A 19,819-nucleotide genomic window follows, 5' to 3' on the forward strand; every position below is an offset into this window, starting at 1 on the left:
GCCAAATGGATCTGGCCCCACGAAACAAGGTGGTTGAAGAAACGGGACAAGACAGTGTGAGTCAATCAGCGAGCTGTTACGGTGCACTGCGTTGGTGGTATTCATTTCAACACGGCCCGGAGACAACATTTGGTTGACTTCACATGGGGAAGACTCATTGGGAAACTGGAAAAAGGAAGTAGTGTGACGAGTGTAGCCAAGGAGTTTGGTATTGCTCACACCATTGTTTCACGTGCATGGAAAGGTTTCCGAACCACAGGCAGAGGAGGAGGTCGACCACAGTAAACTTCAGCAGCAGATAACCGCTACATTCTGCGACAGGCAAGAAGAGAGTCACGTCAAACAGCGGGTGCAGTTGCAAACACATTACCAGGACTGCAGGGCACCCAGTCTCACGCTCCACAGTGCCACAGTGGTTTGCTCGACGACCATTACGTCGTGTTCCATTGTAGCTCGTACATCGGCGGCACCGTTTGCGATGGTGCCAAGAATATCAGGTATGGACCGACAAGGAGTGACGTTGCGTGCTCTTCTCATATGAGAGCAGATTCAGTCTGAGTAGTGATTGTAGACGTACCCTCATGTGGCGAGAGGTGGGAACACGTAATGCACGCAGAAACATTGTCGAACATGATCATTTTGGTGTTCCAAGTGTTATGGTGTGGAGAGGCATAATGTTGCATGGGCGCACTGACCTCCAAATCTATCAACGGCGTACACTCACTTCTCACTTCTATGGGCGTCTTTTCAGGGGTGCATTCGGCCCTGACTTCATTCTTATGAATGACAATGCACGATCGCATCGAACAGCGCAGGTGGAGGAGCACTTGGAAAGGGATGACATTCGGCGAATGAACTAGTTTGCCCGTTCCCTCGTCTTAAATCCCATCTAGCACGCGCGAGACATATTGAACAGACGTATCGCAGCACGTCTGCATGAATCAACGACCATCCAGCATTTGTCAACCGCACTGACGGAGGAATGGAACGCCCTACCACATGGACTCTTTACCAATCTTGTGGCCAGCATGGGAACACGTTGCAGAGCATGTATGGCTGTCCGTGATGAACACACCCTCTAATAAGAACCATGTCCCTTTTTTACGATGTCCAGTGAGTTACGTCTAATTTATTGTCTCTGTATAAAAGTGTCATTCCTGTTCGTCGTATCGCATGTTCCTTTCAGCTGCTTACTGTACCATACTGTAGCAAATTTTCCTATGTATGGTTCAAGTTTCATCGAACTATGCTACTTGGCAGTGACACAACATGTGAAAGTCACTTTCGTCCTTAAGTTTTGCACAGCAGTGTAACATATTCTCCATTTGCCGGTCATGCTTTCTGTCATTCGCATTCCCTTCCCAGTTAACATTTGGCAAGTTCAGATCACCTGCGACGATAACGTTCCTTTCTGTGTCGTTCCACACACAGCTGATTATCTTATCAAATAATTCTGCATCAGCGTCAGCGCCAGTCCTGTCAGGTTTCCACACCTCAAAAACACCCATGTTGCTTATTTTTTTAGAGATGAATCTTACACATAGAATTTCATGTTCCTCATCCTCAAATTTTTCGTAGCTTACGAAATATTTTCTGACCGGTATCAATAATCCTTTTCCTATCGTTATTAACCCGTCTCTGCGATAAAAACTCCAGTTCCGAGAGAAAACTTCCGCATCCATAATATCACTTCTCAGCCATGATTTAATTCCTATTACAACATCTGGTATATGTATAAAATTACTTAATTCTATTCCTTTCTTTGCAATACTTCTGCAGTTTAACACTAACAATGTTATGTCACCCCTTGACTTGATGTTTCATTTCGTACTGGTCAGCCATCGTTGTAATTTCAGCTCCTACCGCCGATTTTAGTCTGAACCAGAACTATTCATTTAATGATAACTGACCGTATACTCATATTTTTGCACATATTTTCACTCCATTGTTTGTAGTGTACTTTGATAATACAATTATTATTTCGATACATTTATTTACGATTACATCCAATGATATAATATGCCATCTACTTACCAAATTTCTGCTCCGTACAAAAGTGCAATAACTTCGCTTTCCTAAAACAAAGAAACGGAAGTGTATTAGTTCAGAATATTTAACCGGCGAGGATATATATCCTATTTCTTATCAACGTTATACCCTAGAAATACAAACAATATAAAAAGCAAAGCCATCTCCGTACAGGCCATGGAGGCCCTTGGAGGAGTAGAAGGTAAAGGCTTCCACTCTTCGTAACCTCGGCTCATGATGGGGTAGAGTGGTTAGCTCTAAGCCCGGCCGCCTTTGCCCCCGGGAATTAACCTAGTACTCATTTCTGGTGTAGGCTGAATGAACCTCAGGGCCATATGCACCTCCGGAAGTGGAAATCTCGTTTCTGAAATTTTACGACTTCCTGACGGGGATTCGAACCCACGTCCTTCCGGGTGAACCGAGCACACCTTTACTGCCTCGGCCATGCAGCCCCTATACAAACATTATACTGAAGGTAAAAGGTATGGGCTCATTCAATATTGGAACATTATAAACTAAGTGGTTCTAAGTACATCAAGGTCAGTCTAGTGGTTTTACGTTACCGTTGTTATCTTGATCATAGCCATGCAACTTATATTTTCTCGTGGAATTAGAACCAGAGTTGCATTTATTTTCATACAAAGAAAGACTGAAGGTCCCATGGTTTTGATCACGATATCATCTGTCACATAACAAGGATGAATAACGCAGACGGTAGAGCCCAACAATTAGGAAGTTCCATCGTGGCTCAGCCCGGTAAAATTTGAAAGAGTTCAAATACATTATTCTCGTGTCAGTGGATTTACCAGCAAGTTGAACAAATTCTGCGAGGCAAAACTTCCGGCACCTTAGCGTATTCTGAGTAGTTAATGAGACTTAAAAGCAACAAAATTATTATTCTATACGTGCCTCATCCTGGACTGTGGGCTGGAATAGAGCTTATTTAGCGTCGTGGGGCTGATGGAGAAGATGTCTGAGATGAGAGATCAAGGAACCCATCGAGAAAGGAATCCTTAGAATGACGACATAATCTCCAATATCTAAAGGTTATCTGGTTGAGCAGCAATCGGCTTGGTATATGTAATCTCTTAATGGACTGTAATGGTCACATATTTTATTACTTAGCTTCTGTTGAACTGTTATAGACTACAAAAAACGGCATGATCTCGGAACTTTGTTGGGTACGAATGCTTCAACGTGCCTAAAGCCAACGATCCCGAGTTAACACATTTAAATACCACGAAATGCCATTAATCACAACTAGGATCTAACCTGCTACCTTGGGAACATAAGGATGATATGTAACCGACTTTGCTATTGATGTCAGTTAGCAATTACCGATATATTAATTTTTAAGTTTCCGATGTTTCGGTGGTTCATAAAATCGATACGATTTGAAAGGGCGTTAAATACACAGTGTTCCTTCTCCTCTTTCCTTTTGCATTCGGTTTAATATCATACTAACACTTGCAGGTTTTCCAGTTCACCTAGAGCCACCGGCGAGTGCAGACGTACGGAGTGGAGGGTCCCTGGAGTGGGAGAAGGTAGTGTAAGTGCGGAGTGTTGGAAGTCAGCGAGGTGCTTACAGGCAATGATTGGTACAGAGCAGTACAGGGCGAGCATAGGTGGTTGGGAGGGAAGGAAGAAGAAAGAAGAAGTGAAGACAAGAAGATGCAGAATAGAACTGGATAAAATAGGATACTTTATACTTACTGCAGCGGTGATTTTGATATTGCTTTGGATTGGGGGAGTAGAACTGAACCCAGGTCCGACTTCCAGAGGAAATATGAGCTGGGAGGACATGGAAACAATCAGAAAAATCGTAACAGAGGTGGTAGCAGAGACATGTCCCTTCGAACAAATCAAGAACATGATCAAGGAACAAACGAGGGAGTTTGAAAAAATGAAGGGGTGGTTTCAGGAAAAGATAGAAGACACAGCTTCACAGGTGAGAAGAAATGGTGAAGAAGTTTCAGCATTAAGAGAGAAGATAGGGAGATTGGAAGAGGAGATATCGAAACTGAAAGCCGACGTGGTTGTTAACACCCGAAGTCGCAGAAATAAATGCTTATTTATATATGGAGTGCAAGAGGGTAAGAAGGAAGATAAGACGAGTATAGTTTATAAAGTAGTGGACTTAATTCAGGGTAAAATGAAAATAAATTTCAGTGAAGTGGACATTGATGATGTGACAAGAGTGGGAAGATTTAGAGGTAATAGGCCTATCAAAGTGCAATTATTTTCTACACTGATGGCTGATACAGTGGTGCGTAATGCAGGTAACGTGCAAGGAGAAAAAATATGGATAAGGAGGGACATAGGAGCTGAAGAGTGGAGGAATGAAAAAACTCTTAAAAAACACATGATACGAGCTAGGCAGCAAGGGTTGAATGCAGTCATCAGAGGACAGGAATTAGTGGTGACAGGCAACAGATGGAGGAGAGTATGGTCGGTGAATAGACTGATGGACCTAGAACGGAGGATGAAACAAGATGAGGAGGCTAAGAGAAGTGTAGTGAATAACGGGGATGACAAACGAGTGGAAGATAATAGGCAAGTGAAAGATAACGAGGGTAGAAGTGTAATTATAGGAAGGAGTACTGAAAAGTGTCAAGAGAGACAGAGCGAGGTGCGAAGTGGAAGTATGAACAACGGTAAGGAAAGGGCAGTGGACGGGCAATGCAGGAGAGAGGCTGAAGATCAAAGGGGTGATGGGGGAAAGGAGAGTGAGCAACAAGAAGCTGAGAGAGCTGAGTGTAGTGGTGTAGTTAGACAAGATCAGGGTATAAAATAAGGCCAGTGTTAACCCGTGAGTACCTCGCTCAGAATTTGGGTAGGAGCGCAGGGAGAGATAGAAGATTTATTTGTAGAAGAAGTAGAGATGGTGGTACTGAGATTGCATTGGTGTAGGGTATAAATGCTGAGTGATGGCAGATGAGTGTGTGTTAGGGCTGAATTGAGGTGTTGGAAGTAGAGGTGGTATATGTTGAAATGTGGTGTTGGAAAGGTATGGAGATGTAGTTATGATATGTTATAGGGTTGAAATGTGGTGTTGGAGAAGTGGTGGTATAAGATGGTGGATGGCAGAAGGTGAGTGTATTTGTGGAAGGAGTAGAGCTGGTATGATGAAGTGTGGTGTTGGAAGTATTGAAGGCTTAGTATTCAAGTTATGATATGTTATAGGGTTGAAATGTGGTGTTGATGGCTGTTTAATTTTTGGAGCTGGAAACAGGTGAGTTTATTAACATTTTGTATTGTATTGGTGACTGGTATAAATGCTGAGTGATGGCAGACGAGTGCGTGTTAGGGCTGAAATGTGGTGTTGGAAGTAGAGGTGGTATATGTTGAAATGTGGTGTTGGAAAGGTATGGAGATGTAGTAATGTAACTCGGCTATTTGTAAATTTTGGTTTGGTAGAAGATGGAGTCTTCAGTAGGTAATTATGAGTATGAGTGTATGGTAAATGCAAGTTATGATATGTTATAGGGTGGAAATGTGGTGTGGGAGAAGTGGTGGTATAAGATGGTGGATGGCAGAAGGTGAGTGTATTTGTGGAAGGAGTAGAGCTGGTATGCTGAAGTGTGGTGTTGGAAGTATTAAATTATGATATGTTATAGGGTTGAAATGTGGTGTTGGAGAAGTGGTGGTATAAGATGGTGGATGGCAGAAGGTGAGTGTATTTGTAGAAGAAGTAGAGGTGGTATATGAGGTAGGGTTGGTGTGGTAGTGCTAAAATGTGGTGTTGGAGTATTGCTGGCCAAAAATTTTGGAGGCGTGATTGGTATTTGTTATTCATTGCCGAAATTTCTGGAGATGAGAGGTAATTTTATTATGGAGTGTTATGACGGAACGAAATGAAATGAAGCAATGTTAACACAGATTGGTAAAAGTTGCGGTATGGTTGATTGGAACGCAATGACGAAATAAGATGGCCGGGTTGGTATGCAATCTTGTAATGGCTGGTTTGGAATGCAACCTGGTAATGCTGTTGTTGCAGCTTATGCTGGAGTAGGTCAGGGAACAATAGAGGTGATGAAAATACTGAAGTAAGAAGGCTGCGTACGTGAGAGTGATAACAAGCATGGAGTTGTAACACCAGCAGTAGAATGTAAACATTGACCAGGCTGTTGTGAATTGATGTAGATGGAGTTGGTTCTGGTATAAAACCGGGACGGTATTTTTTTAATGTTATTTAATATATAATGGAGAGGGGTGGCTCAGGTTGGACTATTCTTATTAATATTATTTGTTACTTATTATTATTATTATTGTGAACATGTATTCGGGGCTGAACGCCTGTTTTGTTCACTAATAAATACAAATACAAATACTTGCAGGTTTTCAGTGTCGATCATCATCATCATCATCATCATCATCATCATCATCATCATCATCATCATAATGGTGTCTGTTTCACTCATCAGTCCACAGAGTGTTTGACTTAGCTCTCTATGTCACATTATTTTGTGCTAGACTTTTAACCGCTGTACTCTAATCTATTGGTCATATTAATTTCTTGGTCTATCAATCCTGCCCCCTCCCCCCCCCCCCCTTGCCAGCTCCTACATCTACAATTCTCCCCAAAACTAACAAATCCCGCATATCTCAAGGTGTGTCCTGTTCATCTCTTCTGGTCACAATTTTACCAAATCGTTCTCCTTGCACCAAGTCCCTTCAGTATATATCCATTTGTGATCATATCTACCCAAATTACTTCTGTAATAGTGGCGTGCATTGTTCGAACTTGAGACGGGTAACCAAGACGGAACAACATGTGCCTTGCTGGGTATGCAAACACCATCACGCATGAGCGGAGCGTGTAATCTAAAATGCTCGAAGTTGCTCCAATTCGTTTGACAGGGCATGTTCGAAGCGTTCGGCTCCATGGCTAAATGGTTAGCGTGCTGGACTTTGATCGGAGATCTCACCGTAAGTGGTTATTTCCACTGGCCCGGGGACTGGGTGTGTGTGTCGTCCTTAAATAGAAAATACAAGAAAAACAAAGAATGAATTAGAGAAATTAGAAAAATAAGAAAAATATGTCAGTAAAAGAAATATATAAGGAAAAAAAGCGAAGTTTGCTGACTAGGGAGGATGACCTTGCTTGCTTTACTTACGTTGCAATCAATGTGCTTCACCCAGATATGAGTAAGCCCTTGTTTACAAACAGAAAAGGCCGGGAATTCGGAGGTAAGAAACCGGTGTTTAAATAGTTGAGTTAAGGGTCGGCGGATGCAGAGTTCTCGACTCACAAGTGGCTATTGCTGGTCCGTGTTCCGACAGCTCTGCACTGCGACCGGCCAACCGAGCAGAGGAGGGGTAGCCATGGCTCTGCCGTGGCTCTACGCCTCTGTATTCGGGAGACGGATGACGGATGACACCGATGACTGTTCTGAGAACGGTTTTCCGTTGTTTTCCTTTCTCCTGGTGGAAGGAGCATGAAATCAGTCCACCTGCTCTGTCAGTAATTGCCAGACGTACATTGTGCATTACAGCAACCAGTACAAGCAGCGAAAGAAACTTCAGTAAAGATGGAATACTTTTAACGAGTCGTAGGAGTCAGCTAGACCCAGACCAAGTCAATGACTTGTTACGAATCCATAACAATGATGACAACAAATAATTAGTTTGCAATTCGTTCCCAATTTGGAACTAGAGGTTTTGCACTAGTCATATCTCTTTGGATAGAAAACCTTGAGCAAAGAGGACTTTTAAAATTAATTTTGAGGTTTATATTTAATGTTATATATATAATTACTTATTAATTTGCACAGTTTGTATATAATGTCTTTGGGATGGCTGGTTATGGCTTATGCATTAATAACGTTTATTTTGTTTCCGTATATAGGACAGTGAAGTACGCTATCCAGGAGGAATACACGTGGCAGCATTGACCATTTCTCCGACAGGACTGATATTTACTACATTATTTCCAGATTTGCATCCATACGAGGCAGTCCCAGGCCAGTATAATGTATAAACACGGTCTAAAAATATGAGTTTAACTATTGACATTTTCATGCCCAGTCATGAGTCCACCACTGAGACAAAAGCATAATGTTTCGACAGAAGGTACGCGAGACAAACTGCAGAGAACGCCTAAAGGAGGACGAAGGGAGGCGAGCACTTCTACCTGGGACTGAGATAGCGCGTGGAGGAGCTATATAGTATCCAGGGGCAAGGTCGAACGAACATAGCTCGCCTCGCCTCTGGGAAGTAACATTCGGTCATGGCTATACTCGACAAATATGAACCGAGCATAGAGCGTGTTTTGCATGATACTATTCTATAACACTACTTTAAAAAGCTTCTATTCACTCTGATAGTAACAGTCCATTTTTCAACTCCACTCAATGCCACGCTCAACTCTGAAGTCTCGGAAACGTTTTTCTTCATAACATGCACCTACCGAGCTCGATAGCTGCAGTCGCTTAAGTGCGGCCAGTATCCAGTAATCGGGAGATAGTGGGTTCGAGCCCCACTGTCGGCAGCCCTGAAGATGGTTTTCCGTGGTTTCCCAATTTTACACCAGGCAAATGCCGGTGCTGTACCTTAATTAAGGCCACGGCCGCTTCCTTCCAACTCCTAGGCCTTTCCTATCCCATCGTCGCCATAAGACTTATCTGTGTCGGTGCGACGTAAAGCAAATAGCAAAAAAAAAAAAAAAAAAAAAAAAAAGAAAAACAAATATGCACCTATGTTTGAAGCAATAGTCTGCATTTTAAGTCATAATAATAATAATAATAATAATAATAATAATAATAATAATAATAATAATAATTTTTATTATTATTTTATGAAATACTTCCTCTCATGCAGAGGCTGCCTTGCGACAAAGTATACTTTTACATTTATTTTTAGAAGAGAAATAGATATACTGTACTTGAGAAATGTTGAAGGTAACTTAATTGTAACAGTGATTTCTTAGAATTATCAGTGAGCCCCTTAAGGCTATGATGGCAAACTCCCGTCACGTTGTAACTGGCAGAGACATCTTTTTCCAGAAATTAGCGGCAAAAGCGAGAATCGTTCCCCTTGCTCCTATAATTAGACCTATAATAATAATAATAATAATAATAATAATAATAATAATAATAATAATAATAATAATAATAATAATAATAATAATAATAATAATAATAATACAGCTATATTTAGATTTTCGCACCCTATTCTTGTTCTTATAAATATAGTTCATAATGCTCCAATGTCGCCTGAGACCATTCTTTACCTTCAGTATTATTATTATTATTATTATTATTATTATTATTATTATTATTATTATTATTATTATTATTATTATTATTATTATTTCACTTCATTAGAGAACAGCTTTTAATTACAAAGAACGATGTTGTTGATGATGAGCTAGACATATCAGCGTCTAATTTGCGCTGGTCGATGTGGGGTTCAGAGTGAAGATCTAAATATGAACAACACGTGGCAAGTACCGGACAGACATCTTGACCTCAATTCCTGGGAATACACTGGAGCAATACAAAGCAATTTCAAGAAACGATGTAGTGGAAAGAATTACTGTACGTGATTGGATGGCTTGAGAAGTTGCTCTTTGTCTCTCCTTGAGAAAGGCCTCAAGCTGCTTTCCAGTGGAAGAATTAAGATAAGAGGGCAGAAGATTGAGAACGGGTTCAATCAGCTGGACTGGCTTTCCATGGAGAAAGGAGGTTCAAAGAGATAAGAAGATAACTAACAACTACTTCCGTATACTGAGCAGGTTGCCAACGCGGTACGACTCGAATTACTGTAGGAACCTGGGTTTGAACCTCACCGTTGGCAACTGCTCTTATGTGATCCCAATTCCCATGCCAACAATATGCTAGAGGTAGTTTATTTGTTGAGTAGATAGTTCAAGAGAGGAAGTAGGGAGAGCTAGGTAAAAATTAAATTGTGTATGGCTTGTAGTGCCGGGAGATCTCAGGACGGGTTCCGCTCGCCAGGTGCAGGTCTTTTGATTTGACACCCGTAGGCGACCTGCGCGTCGTGATGAGGATGAAATGATGAAGACAACACATACACCCAGCCCTCGTGACAGAGAAATTAACCAATGATGGTTAAAATTCCCGACCCTGCCGGGAATAGAACCCCGTGACCAAAGGCCAACACGGTAACCATTTAGCCATGGAACCGGACATAGCGATGTCATCTGCAAAAGCAAGGCAGTCAAGATTGATACCATTATTTAATTAGGTAACAGCTTACCATTTAATACTAGCACTCTTATATGCTACCGTTATGCAAACTCGACTGTTTTAGCACAACGTTAAGCATATAGTTATCAAGAGCTACTTCCATTGGCGTAGCTGTAAACCACGAGAGACTTGGAGATTGGAACTCCACGCAAGCAATCAATCAAGCCTGTATTATTATTATTATTATTATTATTATTATTATTATTATTATTATTATTATTATTATTATTATTATTATTATTATTATTATTATTATTATTATTATTTTGCTAGTTGCTTTACGTCGCACCGACACAGATAGGTCTTATGGCGACGATGGGACAGGGAAGGGCTAGGAGTGGGAAGGAAGCGGCCGTGGCCCTTAATTAAGGTACAGTGAAAATGGGAAACCACGGAAATTATTATTATTATTATTATTATTATTATTATTATTATTATTATTATTATTATAATCAAGAAATACATTCCAGTTGACAGTGTTTCCTTATGGCAAGATAGCAACAAATTAAATGAAAAATCACATAAAAATTTGTTGCTTGAAAGCAAGTTCTTCTTCGTCTTCTTTTTCCGTAACCCTTATCCAGGAAGCTCCTGGGTTGGACAGTGGATTACTGACCTCCATCTATTCATCCCACCTTCCTGGAGGAAAAAGACATGCACCTCACTTCTGGTGTAATTCTTAGCTCTTTGTCTTATTGTTACGATAGACTCGCCACTCTCAGAGGCATTTTATACCTAACTGCTAGGTTTCAATGAGGCTGTCTCTTCGGAGCCGCCCCTAATCTGGAAAACAGACACTGCTTACTCGATTACAGTGGCATTTCCTTCACTGGGGATGGAGGGGAGGGGATCAATCGAGCAAGTTTTCATTCTCTACCCTGAAGAGGTTAGGCGGGCCACCTAGGAGGTTACGGCTGACAAGGACTGGGGAACCAGGACACAAATTAACAGGCTGCTCCGCCCGAAGCTGTTGCCCCTTTTAGACTCAGGATATTTACCTTCGCCCAATCGCTGGCTGTACAGTCTGTCATTGAGTAAACCTGGTGAGACTGCACATAAAAACAAGATATTACAAAACAGGAAATGCCATGGTAATGAAAGAAGAAAGATAAAGAAATCCATGTAAACAGCAAACAAGAACACATCGCATTTAAAAATTACCATCGAGTAGTGTAGCATAATAATAGCAATCAAATGCAGAGGAATTCATGCAAAATTTACACACACAAAAAGAAGAATAATTCGAACCGTATCCTGTCTGAGACGAAGCCTCAAATTTTGCCATAAAATACCTACCGTGTGAACCGCGTGATACAGTATCTAGTGAGTATGAGTATGGGTACGAAGTTCCATTGTTGACATTCTATTTTGTAATTCTATGCAAATTTTGATATCCTTAAGATAAATCGGTGTACATCGAGTCTGTGATATGAGAAGTAGCATACGAATCCGATAATCAACAATATGTTATGATTTTAATATTATGTGTTCTACTTTTTGTTGTATGTCATCAAAGCTTGGACACTCACTGTTAACTCCATCAAAATAATTCATTCTCTTGATAAGTGTTACTATAGACGGATCCTACGAATATGAAGGATTGATAAAGTGAGGAATACTGCTACACTCATAATATATGGTTACAGAAAGAGAGATCAGCAAATAATAATAAGGGATAAAGTAGTATATTTTGATCTCTTACCTTCGAGAAACCCTTCCTCAGTGTGAAGGGAGAGTTGTTCTTCAGTATGAAGAAAATGGGGTGACTTGAAGGATAGAAGAGTGGAGTAACCGTACGGTTAGTTGTACCGGTGCCAGAGGACAAAAATTACCATCACTTGTGTTAAAGCGAGGCAAGAATCAACAATGAAGGAAGGTACGGGTGTGTCTGTATATCTTTACGAAATTAGCATTGGAAAACCTACTTAGTTCGTAAGGATGTTGACAAAATCATTAAAAGTCAACGTTGAGAGGACATTCACGTTGTGGATGACATTGTAATAGTTAGATCAGAAAATGAAAACGAATAACGTGCTATTAATTCTGACTCTCTAAAAAAAATTCTGAATATGAAAACTGCGATGATGGTTGTAGGAAATAATAATAGTAAAGGACAATGCAATGATTGGCGACACCAAAATTGATCAGGAAAAACAGTTTTGCTCTGTGAGGGGTATGGTTGAATTGATTGATTGAGAGGGAGTGTAGAGTGTAATACTGCAGAGGTATACCTGTTGAGAATAGAGCTATTCACTCAGCCCGTGTTTGTTAGCGTGCTGTTGCAGCAACACAAATACAACAGTTGGCATTGTTAAGCGAGCCCCACAATATGCAGTCATTTCCATACAAGTTCGTGGTATAACAGTGACAGAAAATGTACACGACGGTGAAATTAGTTTATATTCTGCAAGGGTAATTTCAAATTCACCTACTACTAGGGTTCAATAATAATAATAATAATGGCGTATGACCTCCGGAGAGGCCTGGTGCTGGTCTTTCTCTAGTAGACGGCCTATTAGGCGACCTGCATGTCTGTGAAGATGAGGGACCTGCCTAGGATGATTTCTACTGTTGAATACGCCACACACACCCAGCCCCCAAGCCATTGGAATTAACTAATTAAGGTTAAAATCCCCGACCCAGCTGGGAATCGAACCCGGGACCCTCTGAAACGAAGGCCAGTACGCTGACCATTCAGCCAACGAGTCGGGCAGGGTTCAATAAGTAATGCACATCTTTTCTGATGTGAAATTAGATGTTGGAAAAAGGACTAAATCTTGTATACAACAACTACAAACCTTCCTTGGCAAAGCGACGAAGTTCCATCGTTGTCGTTGCCATGATAACATACGAATTTTGTTGTAAAATGATTTCTACACATGGAGTATGTGTTGACACCTGTGGTTTAATTTCTTCTTGTGTATCAGGAGACCGTTTCATACACTTATAATTTTAAAATATCTATGGAGATCCGCAGTGGATAGAAGTACAGTCAGTCGTTGGGTAAGCGGAGTATCAGAATCACAACGAGCTAAAACGATACTGTTAGATCTCCAACGTTCGGGACGGTCGCAAGCAGCTGTGACACCGGAGACTGTTTAACGCCCAGACGGGCTTATTCGGGGTGACAAGCGAATAAAAACTAAACTACTCATGATTCTATCCTGGTTCAGTCCGGTGGTATTTGAAGGTGCTAAAATGTGTCAGCCTCGTGTCGGTAGATTTACTGGCTAGTAAAAGAACTCTTGCGGGTAAATATTCCTGCACCTCAGCTTCTCCGAAAACCTTCAAAATTAGTTACTGGGACGTAAAAGCAATAAAATTATTATTAGAGGCTTCTCACTTGGCATGTCGAATAAAACGTATTAGTAGCTAATGAATTGGGGAATAATGTGGTATATTCCTTGCAACAAATAAACAAACCTCCAATGGGAAAGCTTGTGTATGACTTATTGAACCATGCAATAGTTCTCTCTCTCAGTTATTGGTAGAGCACCTGCCTCCAGAACCCAAGATCACGGGATCAAACCCAACAGAGGTAGTAGGATTTTTGAAGGATGGAACAACGTCCATTTCACATTCCATGGCGTACGATGTCGACATGAAAAGGATCTCTGGTGACACATTTGGTGCTTACCCAGCAAAATTTATTAAAACATACAAACAGATCGCCAGCAGTCATCCGGTTTATTCTTTCATCTGGTAGAGTAAAACAAAGTCACCTCCGTACAAGCCATGAAGGCCCTTGGAGGACTGGAAGGTAAAAACCGCGGCGCATGATGGGGTAGAGTGGTTAGCTCTACGCCCGACCGCCTTTGCCCCCAGGAATAAACCTGGTATTCATTTTTGGTGTAGGATGAGTGAATCTCAGGGCCATATGCACCTCCGGAAGTGGAAATCTCGTTTCTTAAATTTTACGACTTCCTGACGGGGATTCGAACCCACGTCCTTCCGGGCGAACCGAGCACGACTTTACCGCTTCGGCCAGGCAGCTCCTGGTAGAGTAAAACGGATCGTCAAAATTGACTTGCAGGTAGCCTAGACGCCGTCAAATTAAAATGACTTCGCACGGTAGCTATCGTAGCTGTAGCCATATGATTACGATTATTATTATTATTATTATGATTATTATTATTATTATATATTACACATACAAATGAATAACAGCTTTCCAGTATCCAGAAATTAAATATGATATTTGTGATCATGAGACCGATAGTCAGTCCATTAGTGTTCTGCGCATACATCTGCATGCACAACAAATACTGAATTTCAACACTGAAGGAAAGTATACCATTAAAGTAGTTCAAGTTAAAATACTAAATGTAAGGATAAATCTTTTTCGAAGGAGAAGTATTTTCGTAGGATTATACTATCGTCGTTACCGGGACAAAACCTCCTATGTGATAATATTTTTGGAGATATACTGACCCGCAGCACATACATTATGAAGAGCGAGAATGCCTTGACCATATTCACACAATATTGCACCTTAGATGACAGAACCTTACCGGCCAAAGTTCCAAGCTAAAATATTTCACATAGGAGGTTTTGTCCCGGTAACGACGATTTGACATATTAGCACAACATTATAGGAAAAAGAACAACACATAATAATGCAATTAATATCAGAATTGTGTTAAAGGAACACTGGCGTGAAGACGAGCTATATGTTTTACGTAATCATATGTTGCTTATTTTGAAAAATAATTTTCTAGAACAGCTCATTATGTTGGCTTCTTAATAACTCAAAGGCATGTACGAATAACTGTCCCTTTCTTTCTCTACCGCTTTTTCTCATACAGTGGTGGGGTCACGTGAAATTGGTCCAGTTTTCTGGCTAGATGCCCTTCTTGCATTAAAGCTATGTGGATAGAAGTTATATGTATGTTTCTACTGAAGTCGGAAATATAGTTCTCTTGTGTAAATGAAGGGGATATGTGAGGTTAAAAAGTATAGCAATACAAATAACTTACTGGAATACAAAACATACCCGGGGATATTGATAGGTCTGTCATATAAAATAAGATCGTCGGAGCGGCGTTTTAAAGGCCCGCTCACGTCTAGCGGAAGGGAGACGCGGAGAGAAGAAGTTCCGAGAAGAATTTCTTTCGTATGCAATCATACCTACCGGAAGCGCGCCTCGCCATTTGGATAGCTGTTATCATCATTCTGTCACAGTAGTGTGTATGAAGTGTGACTCAGTCGATCGCAATTAATGGATCGCTTGTTGGCTGAAGATGCTGAGAGGGAAGAACAAAGGCAAAATCGAAGATTTTGGGTTCACGACATAAATTTATCCAGGAATTTAAATGTTGAATTTTGTACATTGTTTCAATCGCTGTTGCGCGATGAAGAGAAATTCAAAGTGTATTTTCGAACGAGCATTGAGAAATTTCAACAGCTATTTCAGCTTGTTGAAGAACATTTAAATAAGCATTTTACGTGATTTCGTGAACCTATATCAGCGACCCTACGACAGGTTGTATGTTTAAGGTGAGTTAATTATGTTGCATATTTTAATAGTTCTTAATGTTCAATTTATTACAAAACTCTAGTGGCATACATATAATAAACACAACTAGAACTACATGATAATATATATTAAATATTAAAATCAGCGATGTACTAGTACTCAAGTGGCTCTGTTAATACATATAATTTTAAATAATTACGAATAACAATGTAATTTATTATTAAAAGTAGTAACTTAACGGTTTAAGCGTCTCTCAGGAATGTGAATATCCGTAGAGGAAGCACTGTGCTGTGTACCGCCAGTGTACCGCATGGACTCGACGAAAACATCCGACTACTTTACGAATGTTACCGAAGTTATATTCCGACGGGAGGAGCGGAAGAAATACTTTCGCCAAGCAACTTCCTCGTCTTCGGCGCGTTTCCCCTCCAGTGTGTGCAAGTGTGAGCCACTGCATCTAATACGCAGTGAAAGAATATTTTCCGCCTTCGCGCCGCGTCTCGCTTCCGCTAAGTGTGAGCGGGCCTTTACTCTCCGAGACGTAAGCTGCAGTATGGGAGGCGCACGCATAATTCTTGACCTTGAAAGCAGCATGCACGTGTTCGACCTGGCAAGCATGAGTCGCCAGTCTGAATCTCAGCTATTAACATGGTGAGACAGTTATCGTTGCAGCACAGTATTTTCGTTTGTAACAGTTCTGGTTTCATCTTAATGGTCATGTGAACAGTCATAACTCTCGCTATGAGTGTGCAGAAAATCTTAATGGTGTTTATGAAGTCCCTCGTTATGATAGGAAGATTAGTCTTTGGTGTGCTGTTAATTCAAGACGAATAATTGGAACTATAATTTTCGAGATGACAATAAATGCAAAGAGGTACATTTTGACGCCTTTCTTGCATCAGTTAACGGAAGAAGAAAAATCGCGTGGGTGGTTTCAACAAGATCCAGCTTTTGCTCATACAGCAGAAGATTCACTTCCTACAAACTCGGAAGTGTCTGCAGATAGAGTGATCAGTGCTGGTCTATTTCCCTCTGGTTCTTCAGATCTAACAGTGTGTGATTTTTTACTTGTGGGGTATCCTGAAAGAAAAAGTGTATCGAACAAATCCTCACACGTTGAAGGAACTGAAAATAAATTTTACGAATGAAATCAGGAACATTACAGTAGCAGAAGTCACTCGCGTTAGCCAGAATGTGGTTACCAGGTACAATGCCTGTATAACGCAGAAAGGGCGACACTTCCAGCACCTTTTATAAGGTAAGATATCATATAAGATTAGATACACACTTAAAGCAGAGCGGTGGCGCGCGACGTAAGTTCGGTTGAGGCAGCTGCCGCAGCGCAGAGTGCAAACACTGTGCGTTCAGTCTGAGTTTATATGAGTGACGCTGTATATCTTCGTGTATAGAAATAATGTAATAACATCAAAAGAAATTAATTTTTGGGTACTAATGTGATGATGGTGAATAATAATGATCCAGTCACCACGTTAGGGAGACCTGAACCTCAGAAAATAACGAAAATGGTAATTTATCAATTTTACCACCAATGTGAAGAGAACCTCTGTGAAAGTACCTATGGGTATTATATACATATTTAACACTCTATCTACATCCTGGTGGAGTCGCGGAGGTTAACTGTGTCATGCATGTGGATTTGACCAAGTTTCATAGCCGGATGCCCTTTTGGACGTCAAGCTTATGTAAAGGGATGTATTCACGATTGTGTTTTTCTGAGGATGTTGGGAGTGTAATGTTTTGTGTGTATGTAAAGTATAGATTATTGGAAGATCCACAAAAGCCTAGTCCATGAGTCAGACGAATTCTTTCTGAAGACCATGTAAGTCAAAACGTTTCCGCCATACGATTTATTTGAAATCTGCTAATATTTCTTGACCTATAAACATGCACTGCTAACAGAAGCTCAATAAAATTCAACAGAACGTTTGTAAACTGTTTTTGAATTAAATGTGCAAAATTTAATGACAATCAGGCGAATGGTTGTAAAGAAAGTTCATTTAAATAATTAAGGTTTGAGTAAGTTCTACGACGAGGTAATTATTAGGTACTGTACTGTAATTGTGTGGGATGTATGTTGGGTATTCAGCCCGAAGGCTGATCTGATCCTCCACAGTTCCACCAAAGGCTATCACAGACAGCCTAGGCGTCACTGAAGAGGTATACTAGGGAAATGAGGAGTGAGGTAGTTTCCCGTTGCTTTCCTCACCGAGCCAGACGTTGCTTTTTCATATCAGTCTGCCAAGGCCACTGAAATGCATGAACCAACCGACCCTATGGGCGAAATTTTCACACCAATCATAACAGGGACTGGCTGCATAAGGAATGGTATTACTAGCATCGCTCACACCTCGGTCACTTTCATATTGTCAAAGCCAAGGATGAGACTGAGACAAGTCATTGGAAGTAACAAATTACTCTAGCCTATACCAGAAGACATAGTGCACTGTAAACACTACATCTCGCCAGCAAGGGCTCTTGTGTGGGATAGGGGGCAGATAATAGTAGTAAGAATTCGTAATTCATAAATACATTATATTTACACCGATACAAAATCTGGAAGTCTTGTGGATTTTACTGCGTGGAGCGAAATAAACAGCTTGAAGGACATAAAGTTCAACGAAGACTTTGCTTTGCTTCCTCAGAAGAAACCGTGACTGATCTAGCGTACAAGCATTCGTAGGAAAGTTGTGGCATTTATTGAGGAAGTCAGGCAAGGTCTTCACGAAACGTTAAGATTTCCTGTCATTTGTTTCATTCTACGCAGTAAATCCCTAAAGCCATTCATATGAGTATTTGTGGTGGGGGAATCGAAATATATCAATACGGCTGAATAGCTGCAATAGTTAACTATATCATCGCCCAAAGAATAGAGAATTGCAAGCTAAATAAATGAAAGTGCCTGCGATTATTGGTCTAGGTACAGAAATGTTCCACGGCCCTGGCAAAAGGGCATGACGAACTGCCGCCATTGTCACATTACCAGAATTAATTCAATCGTCATCAACAAGAGCAACAACAACAACAATAACAACAACGCTATCACAGCTTTAAAGTTAGCATTACTTTAGGTTACTCAAGCAGTAGCAAAGACTGAGAGTAAACAAGGTAAGATATTCTGATAAAATAAACGCAAATATCCTATTTGAATTTAATGTACTACTGAAATGTGCTTCTAGCGAATCTGTGAGGGGAAGCCATATCTATGCTCTGAGTATTATATGTTCTATGCTGACGTTTTGGCTCATTTTAGTGCTGACTATTTATTGGTTGTGGGCGGAAACACAGACATCCAACCAATCTCAAGCTGCTATTCATGTCGATTTATCGTTAGAGCGTGATCTCGAAAACTGATTGCCAATTCTATTGTGTACATTCACCACGTGATTAAACTATCTCGCTCGTCGTGTACGGGGTTTGTTGCCACAAAATGTAAGCGGTTCCGATGTAGGAAAAATGTTAGCCAAAGCTGTAGCGAATGTAAATGCCGATGACTGGAGGGAAGTTCTGCTGTACACAAACATTAATACGTAAGGCGTGGGAAAATGAAGCTGTAGCGGAGAAATACGTCGTAATCTCTTTGAGAGCTGCTGATAGTGATACAACGTTCGAGGGTTCCAGTGGTCCTGGCATCACCGAAGTGTTCCCTTTGTAAGCCAAAAGCTCCTTGGTGTCCCAGCCATTCTCTGTTATTCTTAATAACTGATTCTCGTTTAAGTGTTGGATTCTGTTAGTAAGTGCTTTTTTTTAGAGTATTGTAATACATTTTTAGGAGGTTCTGGCAGGCGCAGCAGTACAGCGATGGCAAAATACTGTAGGCGTTGCTCACGTGGTTTGAGAGCTATCAATTTAGAAGTAATGGCTCACGGAGCATTACAGCAAACAGTGTTTCCCGAGCGCTTCTTTACAGCAGTTTAAAGCTAGCATTCTCTAAAAAGCCATTGTTTCTCTAGAGAAAAGAATCGTGCGTTTTATTTTACATACCACTTCTGTTGAACTAAATATGATTTAGATTTATCTGACGTGCACAATTAAATATAACCACCTGCTAAGCCAGTAGAGGAAGTAGACAAGAACTAAACGGAAG

General features: G+C 40.7%; 1 protein-coding gene across 1 annotated transcript in view; it reads right to left on the reverse strand.

Moving 5' to 3' along the window:
* LOC136880312 (uncharacterized) overlaps positions 1 to 19,819 on the reverse strand; it is a 1,092,102-nt gene that overhangs the window by 584,970 nt on the left and 487,313 nt on the right. Inside the window, exon 4 of the mRNA XM_068229157.1 lies at positions 2,035 to 2,075. The gene's annotated coding sequence lies outside the window, so the exon portion shown is untranslated. The remainder of the gene's footprint in view (positions 1 to 2,034; positions 2,076 to 19,819) is intronic.

Source organism: Anabrus simplex, chromosome 1 (genome assembly GCF_040414725.1).
Source record: "Anabrus simplex isolate iqAnaSimp1 chromosome 1, ASM4041472v1, whole genome shotgun sequence".
Classification (NCBI taxonomy): Eukaryota; Metazoa; Arthropoda; class Insecta; order Orthoptera; family Tettigoniidae; genus Anabrus; species Anabrus simplex.